Consider the following 19497-nt stretch of genomic DNA (forward strand, 5'->3'; position numbering starts at 1 on the left):
AACTTCAGAATGCTTGCTCATCCTCAAGCAACAATTAAAATAATGGCTATGGGGCTAAGATGGGTCATGAATGTCTTACACAATGAAATGTTAGTAGTACACGTGTTTTAAGCAAGCAAAATTAAAGATAACAATCAAGGCACAGAAAACAGAGACATTGTGATTGCAAACATGGAGGGTGTGCATGATACATTGCATAAAGAAACTAAGTGGCACACCAAACTTAGTGTGACACTTTCACTTGGAATTGATGCAAGTATCTAGTAAGGATTGGAACCAAATTTTGTTGCATAGCAACACCAAACTTAAAATACAACCATATGTCAATTTATTTGAACTACAACTAAGCAAATGAAACTGTTATTTGTTAGGTATAATCATCAAGCCAAGAATCTATCATGAATAAGGATCTCTTGGTGATGTATTAACAAAAATAGTTAATAGAAGAAAGCATTAAAAACAAGGAAATGACTAAAACAAAGAGAAAACTAAAATTGTCTAACTAAAAGAAAGATAACACTACAAAGGCATTATGATTATGCAGACAAGTGGTGTTGCTGAATAAGTGGCACACCAAACTTAGAATCTTAGTATGACACTTTCATTTTTGATTTGATGCAATCAGCCAAAAGGATTGAAAACAAATTATTGCAAGGCAACATCAAACTTAGAATGTAATCATATGTCAATTTATTGAAATTAAACAAAGCAGACAGAGAAAGTAAACAAAGCAAAGAAAAGAAATGTTACCTACGGTTGACATGTTCTTCACTTTCTTCCTCTTCTTCTAGTTTGTTAAGAGGAATGACCTCAAGGGGGGAGAAGATTAAGCTATTGTCCCTTGTCTTGGTCTCCTCTCAGCAAGCTTCTTTCTGTAAATGGCCTAGTTGAGCTTGCTTGCTGGTGGTGCAGGGGTTGGATTGCTTGTATTCGACCTTTCCTTCTTCATGGATATGATCAATTGTGGCTTGGTCACAATCTTTTCTTTGGTGTTCTTGTCAGTTGCCTTCACTTCTTTGATATCAATACTTGGTGATTTTGTGATTATTGGAGCTTTATCTTCATCAAAAGCCTTTTGCATTGGTGGTTCCATGAGCCCTTCCTTTATGCATTTCTCTACTTCAATTGAGTGTGACTTCTCTTGATTGTCTTCCTCCATTCCTTCTTCACGAATTTCCATTAAGTCCTTTGGGAGGGTATCTTCATATTCTATTGTCACTTCAATTAGCTTTTGTGAATATAAAATCCTTGGCTCATGTTCCTCATCCTTCATTGCAATTTCACTTGACATAGGGACCTTTTGTTCTTGCTCTTCCACTCCCTCACTCACAGATTGTTCTTTATCCTAAATTCTTGGCTCTCCTAAGTTTTTCCTGCCTGGCTCTAAATGCCCATCCATCATCTTGAAGAGGATTTCTTTCCATGATTGTTTGTGTTTTTCCAAGAGTTGTCATTATCTTTCAATGACTTGGCATCGGCTTTCTAAGGATTCTTTGGACCATTGAAGGTAATCCTCAACTGCTAGCTCAAGAAATGAAGGTTGAGAGTGATTTTGGTGACATGGATGTGTTGTGGTGAGGTTGTTTTGAGTGGTATGGAATGAATCTGGTGAGTTAGGGAATGAATTTTGTGAATGTTGAAATGAGTTTTCTGTGTAGTGGGATGAATTTTGTGTGTTGGTATGGATCGTGGAGGGAATTTTGGGTTGAGTTAAAATCAAGTGATGAAGAATTTTCAAATGAGGAACTGGGAGGTGAGGTTGGACAAGTTTGCATAAATGAATTAAAGGCTTGCTCAAGTGATGATGGCTCTTGATAAGTGGAATATGAACTGTCATATGCTTTCTGGTTTTGGTCCTCCCATCCATAATGTGAATAATTGTAGAATTCATCATCTTGTGGCATTGAGGGACAATTTTGCATGAATTTATTGAAAGCACACTCCAGTGATGATGTTTCTTGATGAACAAAGTATGGATCATCAAGATTCCTTTGATTTTGACTCTCCCAGCCACAATATGAGTAGTTGTTAGAGCAGTACGGGTCATTTTGTGGCTCTAGAAGGTGTTCATGCTCTTTTATTCCTTGGTGATACTCTCAGCCACCATTAGAATAATGACTTGAATCATTTTGTAGTGGTAGGAAATATCCCATATGATTCTCTTGCTAATCTTGTGATTCTGAGACATATCTCCATGGATTGAAGTGCTCAAGATCTGTAATTTGTTGGTGATATCCCCAGCCATCATTAGAAATTGGTGATAGTGGGTAATATCCCATAAAATTTGTTTGATCATAAGATGAGTTGAACTCCATTTGAATTTTGTAAAACACAACACCAATGAAAATTGAAATTCATATCTCAGAGAAGAATTTCTTAGTTAGGCAATAACTCAAACACCTTGGTATCAATTTAAAACAGAGAACAAAAACAAAGAAAATGCTTAATCTAGACTTCTAACCCACTTAATCATTGTTGATCTATATCAATCCCCGGCAACGGCACCAAAAACTTGATGGGTGGAAAATTATATGTCCACACAAACTTACTGGCAAGTGTACCGGGTCGCATCAAGTAGTAATAACTCACAAGAGTGAGGTCGATCCCACAGGAATTGATGGATCAAGCAACTTTAGTGGGTGATTAGTTTAGTTAAGCTAACATTGGTGAATTGGGTGAAATTGAACAGCAGCATGTAAAATTGCAAAAATTGTAAAGTGCAGAATGAAAATTGCAGAAGATAAATTGGCAAGAAAAGTAAATTAGACAAAAGGTAGATGGGCAGAATGTAAATTAGTTGATGGTTAAAGAGCAAGAAATGTAAATTGGCAAAATCTTAAATGACAAGAAAGGTAAATTGCATGAAATGTAAAGAGGGGCTGGGTGCTAGAGATTAAAGAAAGCAGAAATTAGAACTTAGAACAATTGCAGAAGATGTAAATTTGTAGGAAATATAAATCAAGCTCACAGCAAACTCAATTGTAAAGTGCAGAGGAACAGAAAGATTTAAATTGCATGAAAGTAAATTGGAAGCAATGGGAACAGAAAATTTAAACTCAAGCTCAATGCAAAATTAATTGAAAAACTGCAGAAGAGGGAATTGCCACAGAGTGAGGTAAGAAATTGAAACTTTGCATAAACTGAATTCAAGATTGAAAAATAGAAAGTGCAGAAAAATTAAAAGTGTTTCAAAGAGGAATTTCTATTCTACCCTACTCCAAATGCTCTCTAGCAGAGCTAGCCTTCTTTTGAAAATGAAACAGATGCCTTTATATAGACTTCATAAAATAAAAATGAAATTGAAATTGAAAACAAATTACAATTAAATGAAATTCCTAATCTAACTGATCCTTGTGCCTTTGAGTGATGTCAATTGGACTTTGCTTGCTTTGGATTTGAGTGAGAGTGGATCTGGATGCATTTGGTGACTTGGGTCAGGAGTGGCTTGGTGACTGATAAACCCATATTTTATGATATATTTTGTGCTTAATCTGAGTGATTTATTCAATCCTTCACCCACTTATTCATATTAATTACATGGTTTTACTTTCCCTTCCTTATTATGTGATGTATGTGAAAAACATGTTTCCTATGCTTAAAAATAATTATTTTGATTACCCTTTATTTCCATTCGATGCCGTGATGCGTGTGTTGAGTAGTTTCAGATCTTCTAAGGCCGGAATGACTTAAAGGATGAAAAGGAAACATACAAAATTGGAAGGAAAGCATAAAACAGAGTTTTTGAAGAAACTGGCAGCCACGCGATCGCTTGGACAACGCGGCCGCATGCTAGTGCCAATCAACAGCGACGCGACCGCGTGATTGAAGTGATCGCGCGCCTTGAGCGAAACACATATGACGCGGACGCATAACTGACGCGACCGCGTGACAAGGAAAAACTCCCGATGACGCGACCGCGTGACCCACGCGGACGTGTGACAGAGGCCACGCACCAGAAATTGCAGAAAACGCTCATAGCGAATTCTGAACCCCTTCTTGGCCCAAATCCAAGTCCAGAAGGCATAGACCAGAGGTTATAAAGTGGGGGAATGCATCCATTCAGAGAGAGTCTCCAATTAGTTAGTTTTCCATGATTTAGATTTAGTTTTGAGAGAGGTTCTCTCCTCTCTCTTTAGGATTAGGATTTAGATTTAAGATTTTATTCGCTTTCCGGATTATCTCTTTACCGAGTTCAATATTCCTTTTTATTATGTTCTCAATTTAATTATGAATTCTTCTATGTTACAGATTACTCTTTGAATTAATGTTATTTGAGGTATTTCAGTTTAATATTGCTTTCTTTTATTTATTTTACTTCTATCCCCAATCTGAAGACATTTTTATTCCAGTAGATTTACTTTCCCCCTTTCGGTCTTGGTTAAGAAATCAGTAACTCAGGAGTTATCAAACTCAAACATGATTGATAATCGTTATCTTTGCTAATTGAATTGAACTTCAATAATCCCAATCTTTCCTTAGGGATTAACTAGGATTTGAGGATCTAACTAATTAGTCACTTGACCTTCCCTTGCTCTAGCAAAGGTTAACTAAGTGGAATTAAGATTCAATTTTCATCATCATTGATAAGGATAACTAGGATAGGACTTCTAATTTCTCATACCTTGCCAAAAGTGTGTTTTACAGTTATCTATTTAAATTACAGTCTTTTACTTATTTTAATTGGAATTTAAATTACTTGTTCCTTTTCTTTAAATCCCCAATTTACAATCTCCATAACCAATAATAAGAACATACTTCCCTGCAGTTCCTTGAGAAGACGACCCGAGGTTTGAATACTTCGGTTATCAATTTTTAAGGGGTTTGTTACTTGTGACAACCAAAACGTTTGTAAGAAAGGTTGATTGCTTGGTTTAGTAACTATACTCACAACGAGAATTTACTATAACTTCTAAACCATCAATCTTCAGTTCTCTTTCAAAATGGCATCGTTGCCGGGGAATTGCAAACGTGTGCCTTATTATTGGTTATTGTAAATATTTTTCTTTTACGTGTTTATTTGTTTTTATTTTCTTCTTTAATCCTCATTAGCTACTATGAATTCTCACCACTCTCGCTTTGAGTTTGGTTCTAATATTGTTGAAAGGAATGAAAGTTATAACAGGAACATGCATCAAGGTCAGAGCAATCAAAGATGGATGGAGCCAAGAGGATCTGATCAATCCTTTAGGCAACAATACCCTCCATGATATCATGGACAAAGACCATTCTGTAATGTATACCAAGGCAATAGACATGGTGGACAACCTCGTAGTTACCAACAAGCCCCACCCTATGCTTATAAGCCATCCTCTCAACACAACTTTGAACCACAACACTCACAAGCCCCTTTTCACCATTAGCCACCATATGATCCTCATTTACCCCAATCCCAATCCAATTACTCCCAAACACCACCACTTCCCAATGTACCACGTCCAAATCCATCACCCTGAGAATCAGAAGTTTGCCTCAAGGAAACAGTTGATCAACTTCAAACAACCCTTTATCAACTGAAGCAAGCAATAAGTCAATTATCTTCTAGACGTTCGAACATTCAAGGACCCTCCAGAGCCTCATGTGGACTTAGGAAGAAGAAGAGTTGGTTGAAGACTTAGGAGACGCTAAACTTCCATGGGAATCCAGAGTTGTGGAGAACTCTGTCAAGGACGTTACAACTGATGCTAAGGAGGATAGCACACAACCCCCAGAGCAAGTCTTTTATGAAGAACTAGACGGAATAATCCAAGAAGCAAGTTTCCTTGATGATGATAGTCACAAGTCAAGTTCTCCTAGTAATGAACTTGCATCCGCAAGTGAATTCTCTGAGATCGAAGAACCTTCCCCAAGTGAATACGAAGATGATGCGGAGGTAGATTTCTCCCAACCTCCCGCTTATGACTTGAGTGATGAGGAAGACATAGAAGACTTTGATCAGGAAGAAGTTGAATTTGAAGAATTCTGCAAAGAAGTGGAGAAATTCACAGAAGAGCACAAGGGAGTAGAGCTCACAGAACCACTGGAAACACCTATCCCAAGGCCATTACCACCCAATACAAGCTTCAAGTGGGTACAATCCTTAACCTTTAGCTTTATTTTTCCACTTGAATATGGTTTGCTTGAAAAAGATGGCCAGCTTAGAGCTCTCTACGGCTTTAAGAGTAAAAGGGAAATGACTCGTACTCAGAGCTGGTGCACAAGGTTCAATAAGGTTCCACGCTTCAACTTAAAGTGCACGGATTGGCATCATAATCAATCGAATGGATCTCGGAAAATGTTTGGTTATTCTGGTGAGAATCTAATTTCTAAACCGCCTAGATGGAAAAATATAGATCAAGACGAAGGCGGATTTAAAAGCCAATTTTGGGATCCTGGAATCTATTCTGACACTCGTCACCCCGGGAGCCTGAGAATCTTTTCGAAGCTGCTCAGAAGCTTTACATGCCTAGTTTGGGACCCCAGAGGCTATTGGCATTCCAAGCATTGGTGGAGATTTCTGGATGAATTTAAGCATAAGCCACCATAACAGGAAGCTCATCCAATGTCCAACTTAAGGACTTTAACTAAAAGTGCTAGGTGGGAGACAACCCACCATGGTATGATCGTTCTTTTTTTTTTTCATTTTTTTTATTTGGTTTTACCTGTTTTCAAGTTTATTTTATTTTATTATATTGAACCTGGAGTTTGCATAGCATTCATATTAAGCATTGCATTCTGCATACTGCAAAAAAAAAAGGGGTGCGCAACGCGACCGCATCATTCATGCGATCGCGTCAAGTTGCGAAAACACTCCCCACGCGTCCGCATCATTCACGCGGCCGCGTGATCTGGAGATCGGCGTAAACATCCAACGTCCAGAAAGTTAAGCTGGAATCGTGCGGCTACTGTGTGTTTCACACAAAATGACCTACGCGGTCGCGTCCCTGACGCGATTGCGTCACTTGCACAACATCAATCCCACGCGACAGCGTGAGCGAAACGTTCGCGTTGCATGGATTACACAACAACCCAAAAGGAGATAGAGAGTTGCGCTGAAATGACGCTGGAATCGTGCGTTTAGCATAATTTCCAGCGACGCGATCGCCTGGGGCAGGCGATCGCGTCACTCGCTCCCTAATCCATTTGATGCGATCGCGTGTCCCACGCGATCGCGTCAACCACCATTTCAGCCCAACCACGCGAACGCGTGCCCCACAAGATCGCGTGGATTCAAATTTCATAACCCCCCAGTCACGCGAACCCTACCATTCGCGCCCCCCAACCCCTTCTCTTTCTTCTTTTCTTCTCCACCCACCCAACCACCACCCAGCCACCATCACCAACCGCCGCCATCCCGCCGACCACCCAGACCCCGCCGCCACGCCACCCCCTTCTTCCTCCTCCCTCCACCGCCACTGCCCCCTCCGCGATCACCACCCCACCGCGCCGCCCTCCACCGCCGCACCCTCATCCGCCACCCACGCCCCCTTCCCTTCCTTGCCTTTCTCCCCCTACCCCCATTGCCCTTCCTGAGCCCCTGCCTTCGAACAGCACACGCCGCTGCCGCGCCACCACTAACCGCCGCGCCAGACGCCACCATAACCATCCCCCATCCACCTCTCTACCCCACTTTTCTTTCCTACGCCTTTCAGGTTCCGCAGAATGCCACCCTTCTATCAATTCGTAGTTAACTCCATATTTTTCTGATTTTGTTCATCATTAGGCTAGTTAGAGATGCATGTTGTAGTGGATTTTAGGTTGTTAGGTAGCTTAGGATGTGGTTAGTGGATTTAGGCCTGATTAATTGCGCTGTTCGTGTTTCTTGTTTTATAATTTTCGCAATTCTGCTGTTGCTGTATGTTCGTAATGTTCTTATGCTGTTCTTCAAGTTCATGCTGCTATTGTAAATGTTCTTTCTTGTTCATACTCTTTAATTGCAATCTATTTTAATTCATATGAACTATTCTGATTACTGTTTATTTTATGGGACAATCCAATTTTAGCCAGAATGCTGCCCAATTTTCTGTAAAACTGTTCTGCTTTCATTCATGTTTTGGTTTTAGCACTTTTAAATTCTGCTTTACTCTACTTTTACCAAACCAATTCATGACTGCCAGGGCAAGCTTTCTCATTCTTTTTGATTTCCTGGTTCTTAATCTACATTTTTGATGTTTAGATTCCAATTTTTGCTATTTCTATATCTCTCTGAATCATCATCAACCTAATTTCCTTGTTTGAATATGAGTTACCTATAGCTTCTAATTGTGAATGCTTGTTACTTGGAATATGATCATTATGCCACTTACTTTACCCACTTTTTACTAACTCACTAATTTTAACTTCCTAAACTATTTTTCGTTTCTAACCAAACCTAACCTTTCAAAACATTTCTTTTGGTTTTTCACTTTCTTTTAACATTCTAACCAAGGCATGATGATACTTTTTCTACTTAACTTGAACTGAAGTACATTTTGGATTGTGACACTTCTCAGTATTCTAACTCTTATACAATCCTTAATGCAAATTTTCTTAACTCCATTTCCTCTTCTGTTGCTCCTTTTCTTTTGATTATTTGCTATTTGTTTTCCTGTTTTTATTATATCCTGGTTTTCTGTCTTTTAGGATGTCTGCCAGCCAAAGAAAAGGAACAGCAAAGGCAACTACTGGCAAACATAAAAGAGGAGAATCCTCTATGTCCATCATGGATATCATGCACGATGACTCCTGGCGGGAGAAAAACTTTACCACGCAGGAGAAGGCCGACCAGCTACTCCCTGCTACTGATCCAGCAAAGTTTGCAAACCGATACTGTGAGCTGAAGTATCCGGTGTTTGCAACCTCCAGGAACCTGTACCTGGAGAGGACTTTGAAAATCCCAAAAGAACTCCAGCAATACACCTCTGAGCAAATCAAACAAAGATGCTGGTTTTTCCTGGAAAGAAACCTGACTGAGGTCAATGCATTTTGGGTAAGGGAATTCTACTGCAATTACTTCAAGACTTCCCTAGATGCAGTGAACCTAAGAGGGAAGCAGATTCTGGTCACTGAAGAGGCCATAAAGGATGTTCTGAAGCTTCTGCCTAAATCTGATCAGCTGGATGGTTATCAAAAAGCTGAGGAGGATATGCGCTTCATGAAGTTTGATTGGGATGCAGTCAAGGCCAGGATAGCCCTTGACCCGACTGTTCCATGGATCATGGGTCAGAACACCACCATACCATAGGGAATCAAGCAGATTTACTTAAATGATGAGGCTCGGCTATGGCACCAGATCCTGAGCAATTTTGTCATGCCGAGTACCCATGAGACAGAGATACCTGCCACTATGATCACCCTCCTATGGTGTGTGATGGAGGGTAAGGACCTGTACCTGCTACGCTTTATCCGGTACTATATGGCCAGGGTCCACGTCCGAGGCACTCTACCCTTTCCTTATCTAATTACACGGCTAGGCCGTCGAGCTGACGTGCCTTGGGAGGATGCTGATGAGAAGCCACCTGCTGCAGAATGCAAGAAGATTATCCCTCACAGTAAGAACTTTCTGGCTTTGGGCTACAGACCTCCATTCCTCACTGCTACTGCTGAGACAGCCACACCATATGCCGACTCCTCTTCTTCCACAGCTGCCCCAGCTACCCCTGCTACCACCACTGCACCTCCACCTGCCTCAAAGCCAGTTTATCACCTAGTGCACCGCCTGTTTCGGCGGCTCGACCAGATGGAGCGTCGCAACAAGCGACGCTATGAGCACCTGAAGCTGATGATCCGATCTGGCGGCGACATTCCCTCAGAGCCTGACACACTATCTGAGGAGGAGGTGGATGATCACGAGGCAGAGACCCATCCACAGAGTGAGGCTGCGCAGGCAGCCACAGAGCAGGCTGCATCACATCAGGAGGCTCCGCCTCAGATTCAGGCTGCAGACCTAGAGATCCCTATTCAGTCAGCACCTCCTCTGCAGCAAGCAGATCCTTAGACCACCACCACAGAGACTCCAGCTACCCACCTTTCCAGTGATGACACCCCTTCACACCCTGCTTGAGTGAGCACCAGGGACGATGCTTCATTTTAAGTGTGGGGAGGTCGCCATCTCTAGCGTATTTTTTTGGTGAACCACTACAGACTCTTTCATTTTATTTTGCTATTTTTTTGTATTTTTCTCTTTATTTTTATTTTTATTTTCTCAGTACTTATACATTGCTATTTTCATGTATTTCTACTCTATTTCTGCATTTTGCATTTTTAGTTCATATTTTATCCATTTAGTTTAGTTGCAATTCTAACTTATTAGTTATAGAAATTGTGGATTAATTAGTATAGTTTATCCTTTTTAGCATAAGATAGCTTAGTTTAATTTGAAAATATAAAAAGGAAGTAAACTAGGAACTTGAACATAATAGAAACAACCCACACACCTTGTGTATATAGCATTACATGTTAGTTAGTTAACAACATTTCATCAAGGAGAAACACTAGAACTTTAAAGCCACCTTAAGTTTTACATTGAGAATAATGGGAACTTTTAATTTTACTTGCATGACATACATAATTGATAAATGATTTTTGAGCTAGAGAATACACAGCCTGTGAGTTTTGAGCTTAATTGTATGGTTACATTCAAACCATAAATTTTATTCCTGTGTGTTCCGCCCTTCTTATTTATTCTGGTGTTCTTTACTTTGTTTTAATCTATATGTCCGATTATAGAATAAAAATACATACCAAGAGAGTGATTGAGGCCATTGTTTGATTTTAGCTCACTTATCCCAAATTAGCCTACCTTTTACATCACCCTTTTCAGCCCCCTTGAACCTTTAAACCCCCTCTTATTCTATAAACCACAATAATAGCCTTAAGCAGAAAAACAAAATAAAAATCCCAAGTTGAATCCTTGGTTAGCTTAAGATAGAAAGTGTGTAATTGTTTAAGTGTGGAAAACCTATTGGGAACATGGATGATAAAAACAAAAGGTAGAAAAGTTGAAAAGAACAAAATTATTCAAATAAAAATTTTGGGAAGCATGCTTATGTAAAATCAAATAATTGAATTACCATGTGTAATAAAAAAAAGTTATTTTTCAGTATTTGAATAAAGGGGATACAAAAGAATTCCCCAAATGCAAAATAAATGCACATCGAACAAAAGTTAAAGTATGAGCATGTAACATCAAAAGTGGGAAAAAGTGGGAACATAGGTAAAGAAGTTTTGCCTTACAAAGTATGTATGTTAGGTGAGATCTTAGACTAATCAAGGATTCGCTTAATTAGCTCACTTAGCCTTATACATATACCTTTACCTTTACCTTGGCCCCATTACAACCTTAATTAAAGACCTCATGACTTTTGTATGCCTATATTCTATAATTGTTGATTGGTTAGATGAAGAACAAAGTTATAGAAAGGAAGGATAAAAAGAAGAATAGAGTGATTAACCCAATAAACACTGAGTGACTAGAGAGTAAACACAAAATCCAGTGAGGGTTCAATAGCTCATTAACATATATCTCTGCTTGAATTATTAATTGTCTTGCAAGTTTATAAAATATTTTTCTCTCCCATCTCAACTGTAAAAGTGCTTTATCATTATCTAAGGTTTGGCTATATATATATATGACTCCTTGAGAATGTGAATTAATTCAACTACGTGTAAGCTTTATATACAAGTGAATAACAATTAAGAATTGCATGATGCATGTAGGAAGTTGCATTTAGAGTAGATTGATGCACGGAAAACTTGTCTCGCAACAAATTTCCTTCGGCATGTGTACCGAATTTGTCGTCAAGTAAAAACTCACAATAGAGTGAGGTCGAATCCCACAGGGATTGATTGATCAAGCAACTTTAATTAAAGGAATATTCTAGTTGAGCGAATCAGAATTTGAGTTGAGAATTGTAGAAAATTAAATGGCGGGAAAGTAAATAACAGAAAAGTAAATGCTAGAAATAAAGAGCTGAATGTAGATGACGGAAAGTAAAGTTCAAAATCTTAAATGGGAATGGGGAAATTGCTCATAAAAGTAAATGACAGAAATTAAAGAGAATGGGTAAGATCAGGAATGGGGAGTTCATTGGGCTCAGGAGATGTTGCATTCTCCGGATCAATTTCATTTTCATCTCTTCCTCAATCAATGCACTCATTGATCTCCTTGGCAATCTTAAGTGATCTAATTACAATTTCTTGTAATTCAATCTCTCAAATCTTGATCAATAGCCAATTCCTTGGTCAATTGCTCATGAGAAGAGATGAACTATGGTCACTGATTATACCACATGCATTTCCCAAATCAAGTGTTGAGAGGATTATAGTCACATATCCATCCAAACCCAATTTGGTCCAGCATGAGAAAGCATTTCTAGCATGATCTCTTTATTCCTCTTTCAAGGTTCATAAGAGATCCAAGTATGAATAGCTTCTTTTCCAAGATAACTACCCAATTGGATGAAGATCGAAAGCTTTCAAGTAAAATCAAGAGAAAAGAAAGAAGAAGAATAATGAAAACTAGTATTGATCCATGAAATTACAACAGAGCTCCCTAACCCAATGAAAGGGGTTTAGTTGTTCATAGCTCTGGAAAATGAAAACAAAGATGGAGAATACATGATGAAACTAGAAGTGCAGAGAAGATAAAATACAGAGAGTAGTTCTATGCCAAGAGGCTCCCTATAATTTCCCACTCTCCCAATTTAATTCAAAGCTACTCCTATATATACTACTCTTCTGTTCTTCTAGTTGGCTCTTCAAGTCTTGGGTATGGGCCTTTGGATCTTGAGTTTGAAGCAGTTCTCTTCTTCATTGGGCTTGGCTTTACTTGCAGAGAGAAAGTGTGAAGTGGGCAGAGACTTTAGTGGTGTTAACGTTCAGTGAAAATATGGGTTCGAGAACGTTAGTGACAATCACCTTTTTCACTAACGTTCCTCACCCAAGTAAGAGCCACGTTAACTTCAACGTTAGTGGCACAAACGTTGCCACTAACTTTGCCTCTATGCCCTTCGCACACGTTACTGGGACTTACCTTTCCCAGTAACGTTGAGAAATCTCCCCCTTCCTTACGTTAGAGTCCACGTTAACTTAGTTAACGTGGCTCTTTTAACGTAGGCTTGCTAACCTTCGAGAACGTTAGTGACACTTACCATTGTCACTAACGTTCCAATGTGCCCCTATTTCTCACGTTAGAGTCCACGTTAACTAGGTTAACGTGGCTTCTAACGTGGCCACACTAGCCATCTCCAACGTTAGTGACAAAGTTGAGTGTCACTAACGTTGGCTCCTCATTCCCTTATCCACGTTAACTTCCACGTTAACGTGGGAGTTAACGTGGCTCATAGTGGCTTATGTGGGCTTATTCCAACATTAGTGACAATGTTGGGTGTCACTAACGTTGGCGATCACCTCTCTTCTTCACGTTAACTTCCACGTTAACTAAGTTAACGTGGGAGTTAACGTGCCTTATTGGGGCTTGTGTGGGTTCCTTCCAACGTTAGTGACAATGTTTGGTGTCACTAATGTTGTCGACCACTTTGTCTCCTCACGTTAGCTTCCACGTTAACTAGGTTAACGTGGAAGTTAATGTGGCTTATTGTGACTTGGCCAACGTTAGTGACAAAGTTGAATGTCACTAATGTTGGCTTCCCTTTTACTTCTTAACATTAGAGGCCACGTTAACCAAGTTAACGTGGCAACTAACGTGGCCACTTTTGAGCTTGGTCCAACGTTAGTGATAATGTTAAGTGTCACTAACGTTGGCTCCATTTCCTTTCTTCCACGTTAGAGTTCATGTTAACTTAGTTAACGTGACTCTTAACGTGGGCAATGATGGCTTCGAGAGCGTTATTGGCAATTACTTTTCTCATTAACTTTGCAAGTTACTCCCATTCCACGTTAGTGTTAACGTTAGTGTAACTAACGTAGCCACTAATGTGGTTCTTCTTTGCTTTCTTTGTCCTGAAATCAAGCAATAAAGTGCATCAAAGTTCTAGTCCAAGTCATGGGAAATGCAACATCCAATTTATCCTTAAATTCATGCAAAATCCTCATGAAATCATGTTAGGTGCACAATGTATGCTCGAATCAAGATGTAAGTGAATATCTACCCAAAACTAGCTTATTTCCTAAGGAAATGCATGAAACTACCCTAAAAACAGTAAAGAAAAGGTCAGTGAAACTGTCCAAAATGCCCTGGCATCACAACACCAAACTTAAAGCTTGCTTGTCCCTAAGCAAGTACTGGAACAAGAGAATGATGAATGGAATGCCAAGAGAAATGAATCATTCTTGTGGAAGTCATGTCCCTGGTTTTATGGTGGTTTCATGCATAGCAACTTAGGTTCATTCCTGGCTTTCAGACCTTTATCATGTCCTAGAATACTCACTGTGATTGCATCCCATGAGATTTTTATTCATTGATCCTTTTATTGTTATTTCAGGGCTTATTTTTATTCTTAGGCTAAGTGCTCTGTAAGGGGGCAACTCTTTAAAATAAGCTTTCAGCCAACACTCCCGAACCAGTTGGTTCAAGGTGCTAGGGGTTGAAGCACCCCTTAGGACTTACTTGCTCAAGTCTCTCCCCCATACATACACACCACAGGCGCATAGTTTATTTATTTTCTTTTCTTGAGACCTTGGTGTCTAGCACCTCTTTGGGTTACTAAATGCTCTGTATTGAGGGTTACTCTTGATAGTGGACTTTCAGCTGATAATCCCGAGTTAGTTAACCCAAGTTACCAAGTGATAAGGCACCCCTAAGAGCTTATTCATCCAAGAAGATCCCTCACACAGGAGCACCACAGACACATGCCTCAAGATTAAAACCGTTGGAGCCTAGCCTTATTGCTTACTCTTTTTCTTTTATTTTTCAACCTTTATTGTTCTTTCCCTTTTTTCTTATTAGGATCTTCTTATTTAGCTAGTCTCATGGGGTGTTCCTCAAGCACAGTATTCATGACAGATAGTTGTCCTCCCACCTTCTGGTTGAACCAACTTAGCTAACTTATGATCACACCACAAACTCATGAACTTACTCCATAGTATGAACTCCTCTCTGGTCTTTAGAAACACTCATTCTCTTTTCATTTGATTTAAAGGGACAAACATACAAGTAAGCAAAGTAAGGATGCAGTGACATAAAGACTAGTAAACATAGACCTCTTCAACACAAAAACTTAAAAGACAGAATTTAAAAAGGTTCAAACTATTATGGAAGCATGTTCTATTTCATACAAGATCTTCCTTATTCAAAGCATAGAAAAAGATGGACCAAAGAAGGAACTCCACCACCTTTTACTCTTGTGGATGCCCATGCTTTCCTCTTTGTTTGTCTTCTTTGTGTCCTCTTGCATTCCCTTGCATCCGTGCCAATCTTGCTTGCTTCCAATCCTCAAGTGCCTTCCTCACTGATTCATGACTCTCTTCCACCTTTTGTCTTTCTTCTCGTGCTAATTCATCCCTCATTTCTTCATACCTTGTGATTCCTGGATGCAATATAGGCAGCTGTCCTACCAAGTAACCAAGCCTGGCTTGAGTATTTATATGATGCCCAGTCTTGCTCAGGTAAACTCCTTCTACAAATGCCCTTTGCTCGTCCAATAGTTCTGCCTGTTCTATCTGTCTTCGATGCATCTCATGTATATGTGCACCTTGATGTGCTTGGATGTTGATTAGCCTCTGGATGGATTCTTGTTGCTCATTTTGCCTTTGTTCCATCCTGTGGAATGTTTCACTCCATTGTTGCCCTTGACTCAGGTGCTGATCCATCATTTGCTTTTGCCACTCCCCTTGTTGAGTCATCCATCTTGAGAGTGACTCCTCTTGCTGCCCCATCATCTGTAGTTGAAGCTCTCTCTGTGCTCCTTGGCTTTCCAAATATTGTTGAGATAGCCCATCAATGGCTTCCTGCAATTCGTGCATATCCAAGGTGGCTGGTGCTTGCCCCTCTAAGACTTGTCCATCCACTACTTGAGGGGCTGTCCTCTTCCTTTGCTTCCATTGAGGCAGGGGGGATGCGGTAGCATGCATTCGTCGAACAGTTATTGGAATGCCCTCTTTTATCCATACGGGGTCCTCATCTTCAAACACCACCCCAGCTTTCTTGCACAGTCAGTAGATAGTGCTGGGGTAACCTAACGTTCCTCTTGAGTCACTTTTCTCTGCCATTCTTCTTCTCGGCTCATCCAGTTGGACTGAAGGTTTAGTATTTGCTCTCGTCCTTCCATCTGTCTCATCCCTAAATCTTCAATGGCTCTTAAAAGGTGGTTCATACTCAAGCCGGTTGGGTCATGATGCTCTTCTTGTTGATATTCTTCCTGATGATGCTCCTCTTAGTGAGCTCCTTCTTTCGCTTTTAGCTTCCCTATTTGTGGCCTTCTTTGTTGCTGAGCAGGTGTAGTATAGATCAGACGCTGGATAGTCATTAGCCTCCCAGGGTTCACCCAGTCTGGATTGTTATCCTCAAAGACCACCTTGGCCTTTGTACACAATCTGAGAATGGTGCTGGGGTACCAAAGCCTGGCACCTGAATCAGCCTTCCCAGCTGACTCTTGAATCCCTTCAGCTATGAGTTCATGCACATTGATTTCTCCACCCTGTACTAGGCAATGTACCATAGTCGCTTGATTAATATTGACCTCTGAATTTTTTGCAGCTGGGAGGATGAACCTCCTTACAAGTTCAAACCACCCTTTGACTTCCGGGCTAAGGTCTCCCCTCTTGATGAATCGGGGTCTTCCATCTGCATACCTCTCCCAATCAGCTTCTATGACAGATGTCAGTCACGATTTCTGTGAGCTCATCATTGTCAGGGCTCTTACTTATCCTTGCATGATAACTGGGCTCATCAAAATGTGGTGATTTCAAGTGAAGAGTTCTTGTTATAGCATTTGGGCTGAAGTCTTCCTCCTTTCCACTTACATAGATTTTGAAGGTTGGGGCCCTGGTTTTGTCTTCTCTAACCACATTTGCGTAGAACTCTTTGATGAGGTTTGCATTGATCTTCCCCTCTGGATTAGTGAGCCTTTGCCACCCTCTTTGTTCAATTTTCTCCTGAATCTGTGGGCACTCGTCTTCATTGATTTGGAATGTCAACTCGGGCAGTATCTTTTTGAGCTTTATCCGCTCAAATTCTCGTTCATGGAAGGCAGTTTTGAATCTCTTCTCATCGAAAGGAATGTTCTCCATTGGTTCCTTCCTCTTTTGCCTCTTGGAACTTGATGATGCCATGAATTTGAGTTATTATTTGAGGGGATTGGAAGGTAAGGATAGATGAGGAATTTGGTTGGTTAAGACGAGGTGTGATGAAGGGGTTTTGGATGTCGAAAGTGTGAAGTGTGGAGAGTGGGAATTTGAATGTGAGGGGTAAGCATGCACTAGGACTCATTTATATAGGGAGATTATGAGTGAGTGGATGGTGTGGATTGATGGAATGGTTGCTTGATAGACAGTTGGGGTTGTGCATGGAGAAAGAACAAGGATCATCACTTTATGAGGGTTATTGGTTCGGTCTTCAAGAGTCTCCTTTCTTCAATGTTGCATGGCAACATTTTCCAATGCATTCCTTCTTGAGACAAGTGTGTAGTTTCTCTTCATGAAGTGGCCGAACCTTTCTCCTTTAATTGTCCAATCAATCTTCTTCAATGCTCCTCTCCTTTTCCCTATAAAGATCAAATAAGAAAAGTAAAAACAAACAAGTTAAACTTTACAGCTAGAATAATAAAACTAAGAAAAGATTTTGTTTATTCATGAACTCCAACTAACTAACTAACTGTGTATCCTTATATGCACATTGGTGGCACCATGGGGTGACACCAAACTTAGTTTGGAGCACTGTGATAAAAAGTTCTGTTCAAAGCTCCAAGACTAGCATGCTCTGAGTTGCATCCATGCTTTCTTGGCATGCTTTGAACACCAAACTTGTTCTTCACTATATACTGCATAACAAGGATTTCACCAAGTGTTTGTCGAGTTTGGGTTGGAATTCATGAATATTGACTTATTTATTATTAAAAGCATATAAAACATGGGTTGCCTCCCATGAAGCGCTTCTTTAGCGTCACTAGCTTGACGTTTCTCCTTCATCAGGGAGGTTGATAATGCTTCAAGTCCTCCCCTCTTGCCTTGGACTTATATCCATTAGTTGTATCAATGATCTCTACATGTTCCAAGGAGAGAACTCTGTTGATAGTGAAGACCTTAGGTAACTGAGATGGTATAGTGGGGAGATTAGGGGGGATATCTGGGAAGTAAGCTGAGATCACTTTATCTCTTGGAGAGAAGTCTTCCGTAGGGATGTTCTTGTTCCTCCACCCCCTTGGTACCTTCTTCTTCGTCCCTTTTGATGTTGCCTTGCTCTTGGTGACTTCTTCTTCTAAGGGAATTTTGTTGTTGTCTTCACATGTCTCTGGTGATTTAGGTTCCTCCAGCTTTTCCTTGAGTTGTGACAACTGCTTATTTCCTTGTTCATCAACCAAGGGCTTTCCCAGATGGGTTGGTTGTGCTTTAATGCTTGCTTCCTCTGTCAGCATCTCATTATGATCTTTGCTTGGTTCTTTGTTCTCTTGGTCTGATTCTTGTGAGAGTTTGAAGACATTAAAGCTGAGTCGTTCATCATGGATCCTCAATATTAGCTCCCCTCGCTCCACACCTATGAGTGCTCTGGCTGTAGCTAGGAATGGACTTCCCAATATGATTGGGTGAGTGTGACTCTCTTCCATGTCCAAGATGACAAAGTTTGTGGGAAGAAAGTATTTCCCAACCTTTAACAACACGTTTTCCACCACCCCTATTGCTTGTTTTTGAGTTTTGTCAGCCAGCCTGATGACTACATCTGTGGGAAATATTTCATTGATCTGCAGCCTCTTCACCAGGGGTAAGGGCATTAAGTTGATTCTTTCTCCCAAATCGCAGAGTGCTTTATCAAACATTGTTTCTCCTATGGCACAGGGGACATGAAAACTCCCTGGATCTTTTCTTTTCGTAGGCAGCTGTGGTTGAATGAGGGCACTGCACTCCTTGTTTATCACTATAGTTTGGCCTCCCTTGAGTGACCTTTTCCTGGGAAGCAGCTCCTTCATATACTTGATGTATGCAGGCATTTGTTGAATAGTCTTGATGAATGGTATGTTGACATGCAGAGATGCAAACAAATCTAGAAACCTTGAGTATATTCTCTTCTCCACAGCACCATTGAGCAGTTGGGGAAAAGGTGCATAGAGTCTCAGCAGCTCCTGTTGTGAGATTTCTGGTTCTTGATGATCTTTTTCCTTCTTCTCTACTGAGGTATCTTCAGGTTGTTCTGACAGCTTGCTTGGCTTGTCCTCAGTCTCCTTATCACTTATAGTGACCATCTTACAATCTTCCCATCTTACTTTCTTTGTGTCACCTCTCGGATTCTTCTCTGTGTCACTTGGGAATCCATCTGTGGGTTTGGGAATTTGCTCAGAGAGATACCCCACTTGAGATTCCAACCTATTGATTGTCTCTCCCTGGTTCTTGAAACTGGCTCGCACTTCCTCCTTGAACACCTTGTTGTCT

This window comes from Arachis hypogaea, chromosome 17 (assembly GCF_003086295.3).
Source record: "Arachis hypogaea cultivar Tifrunner chromosome 17, arahy.Tifrunner.gnm2.J5K5, whole genome shotgun sequence".
NCBI classification, from domain to species: Eukaryota; Viridiplantae; Streptophyta; class Magnoliopsida; order Fabales; family Fabaceae; genus Arachis; species Arachis hypogaea.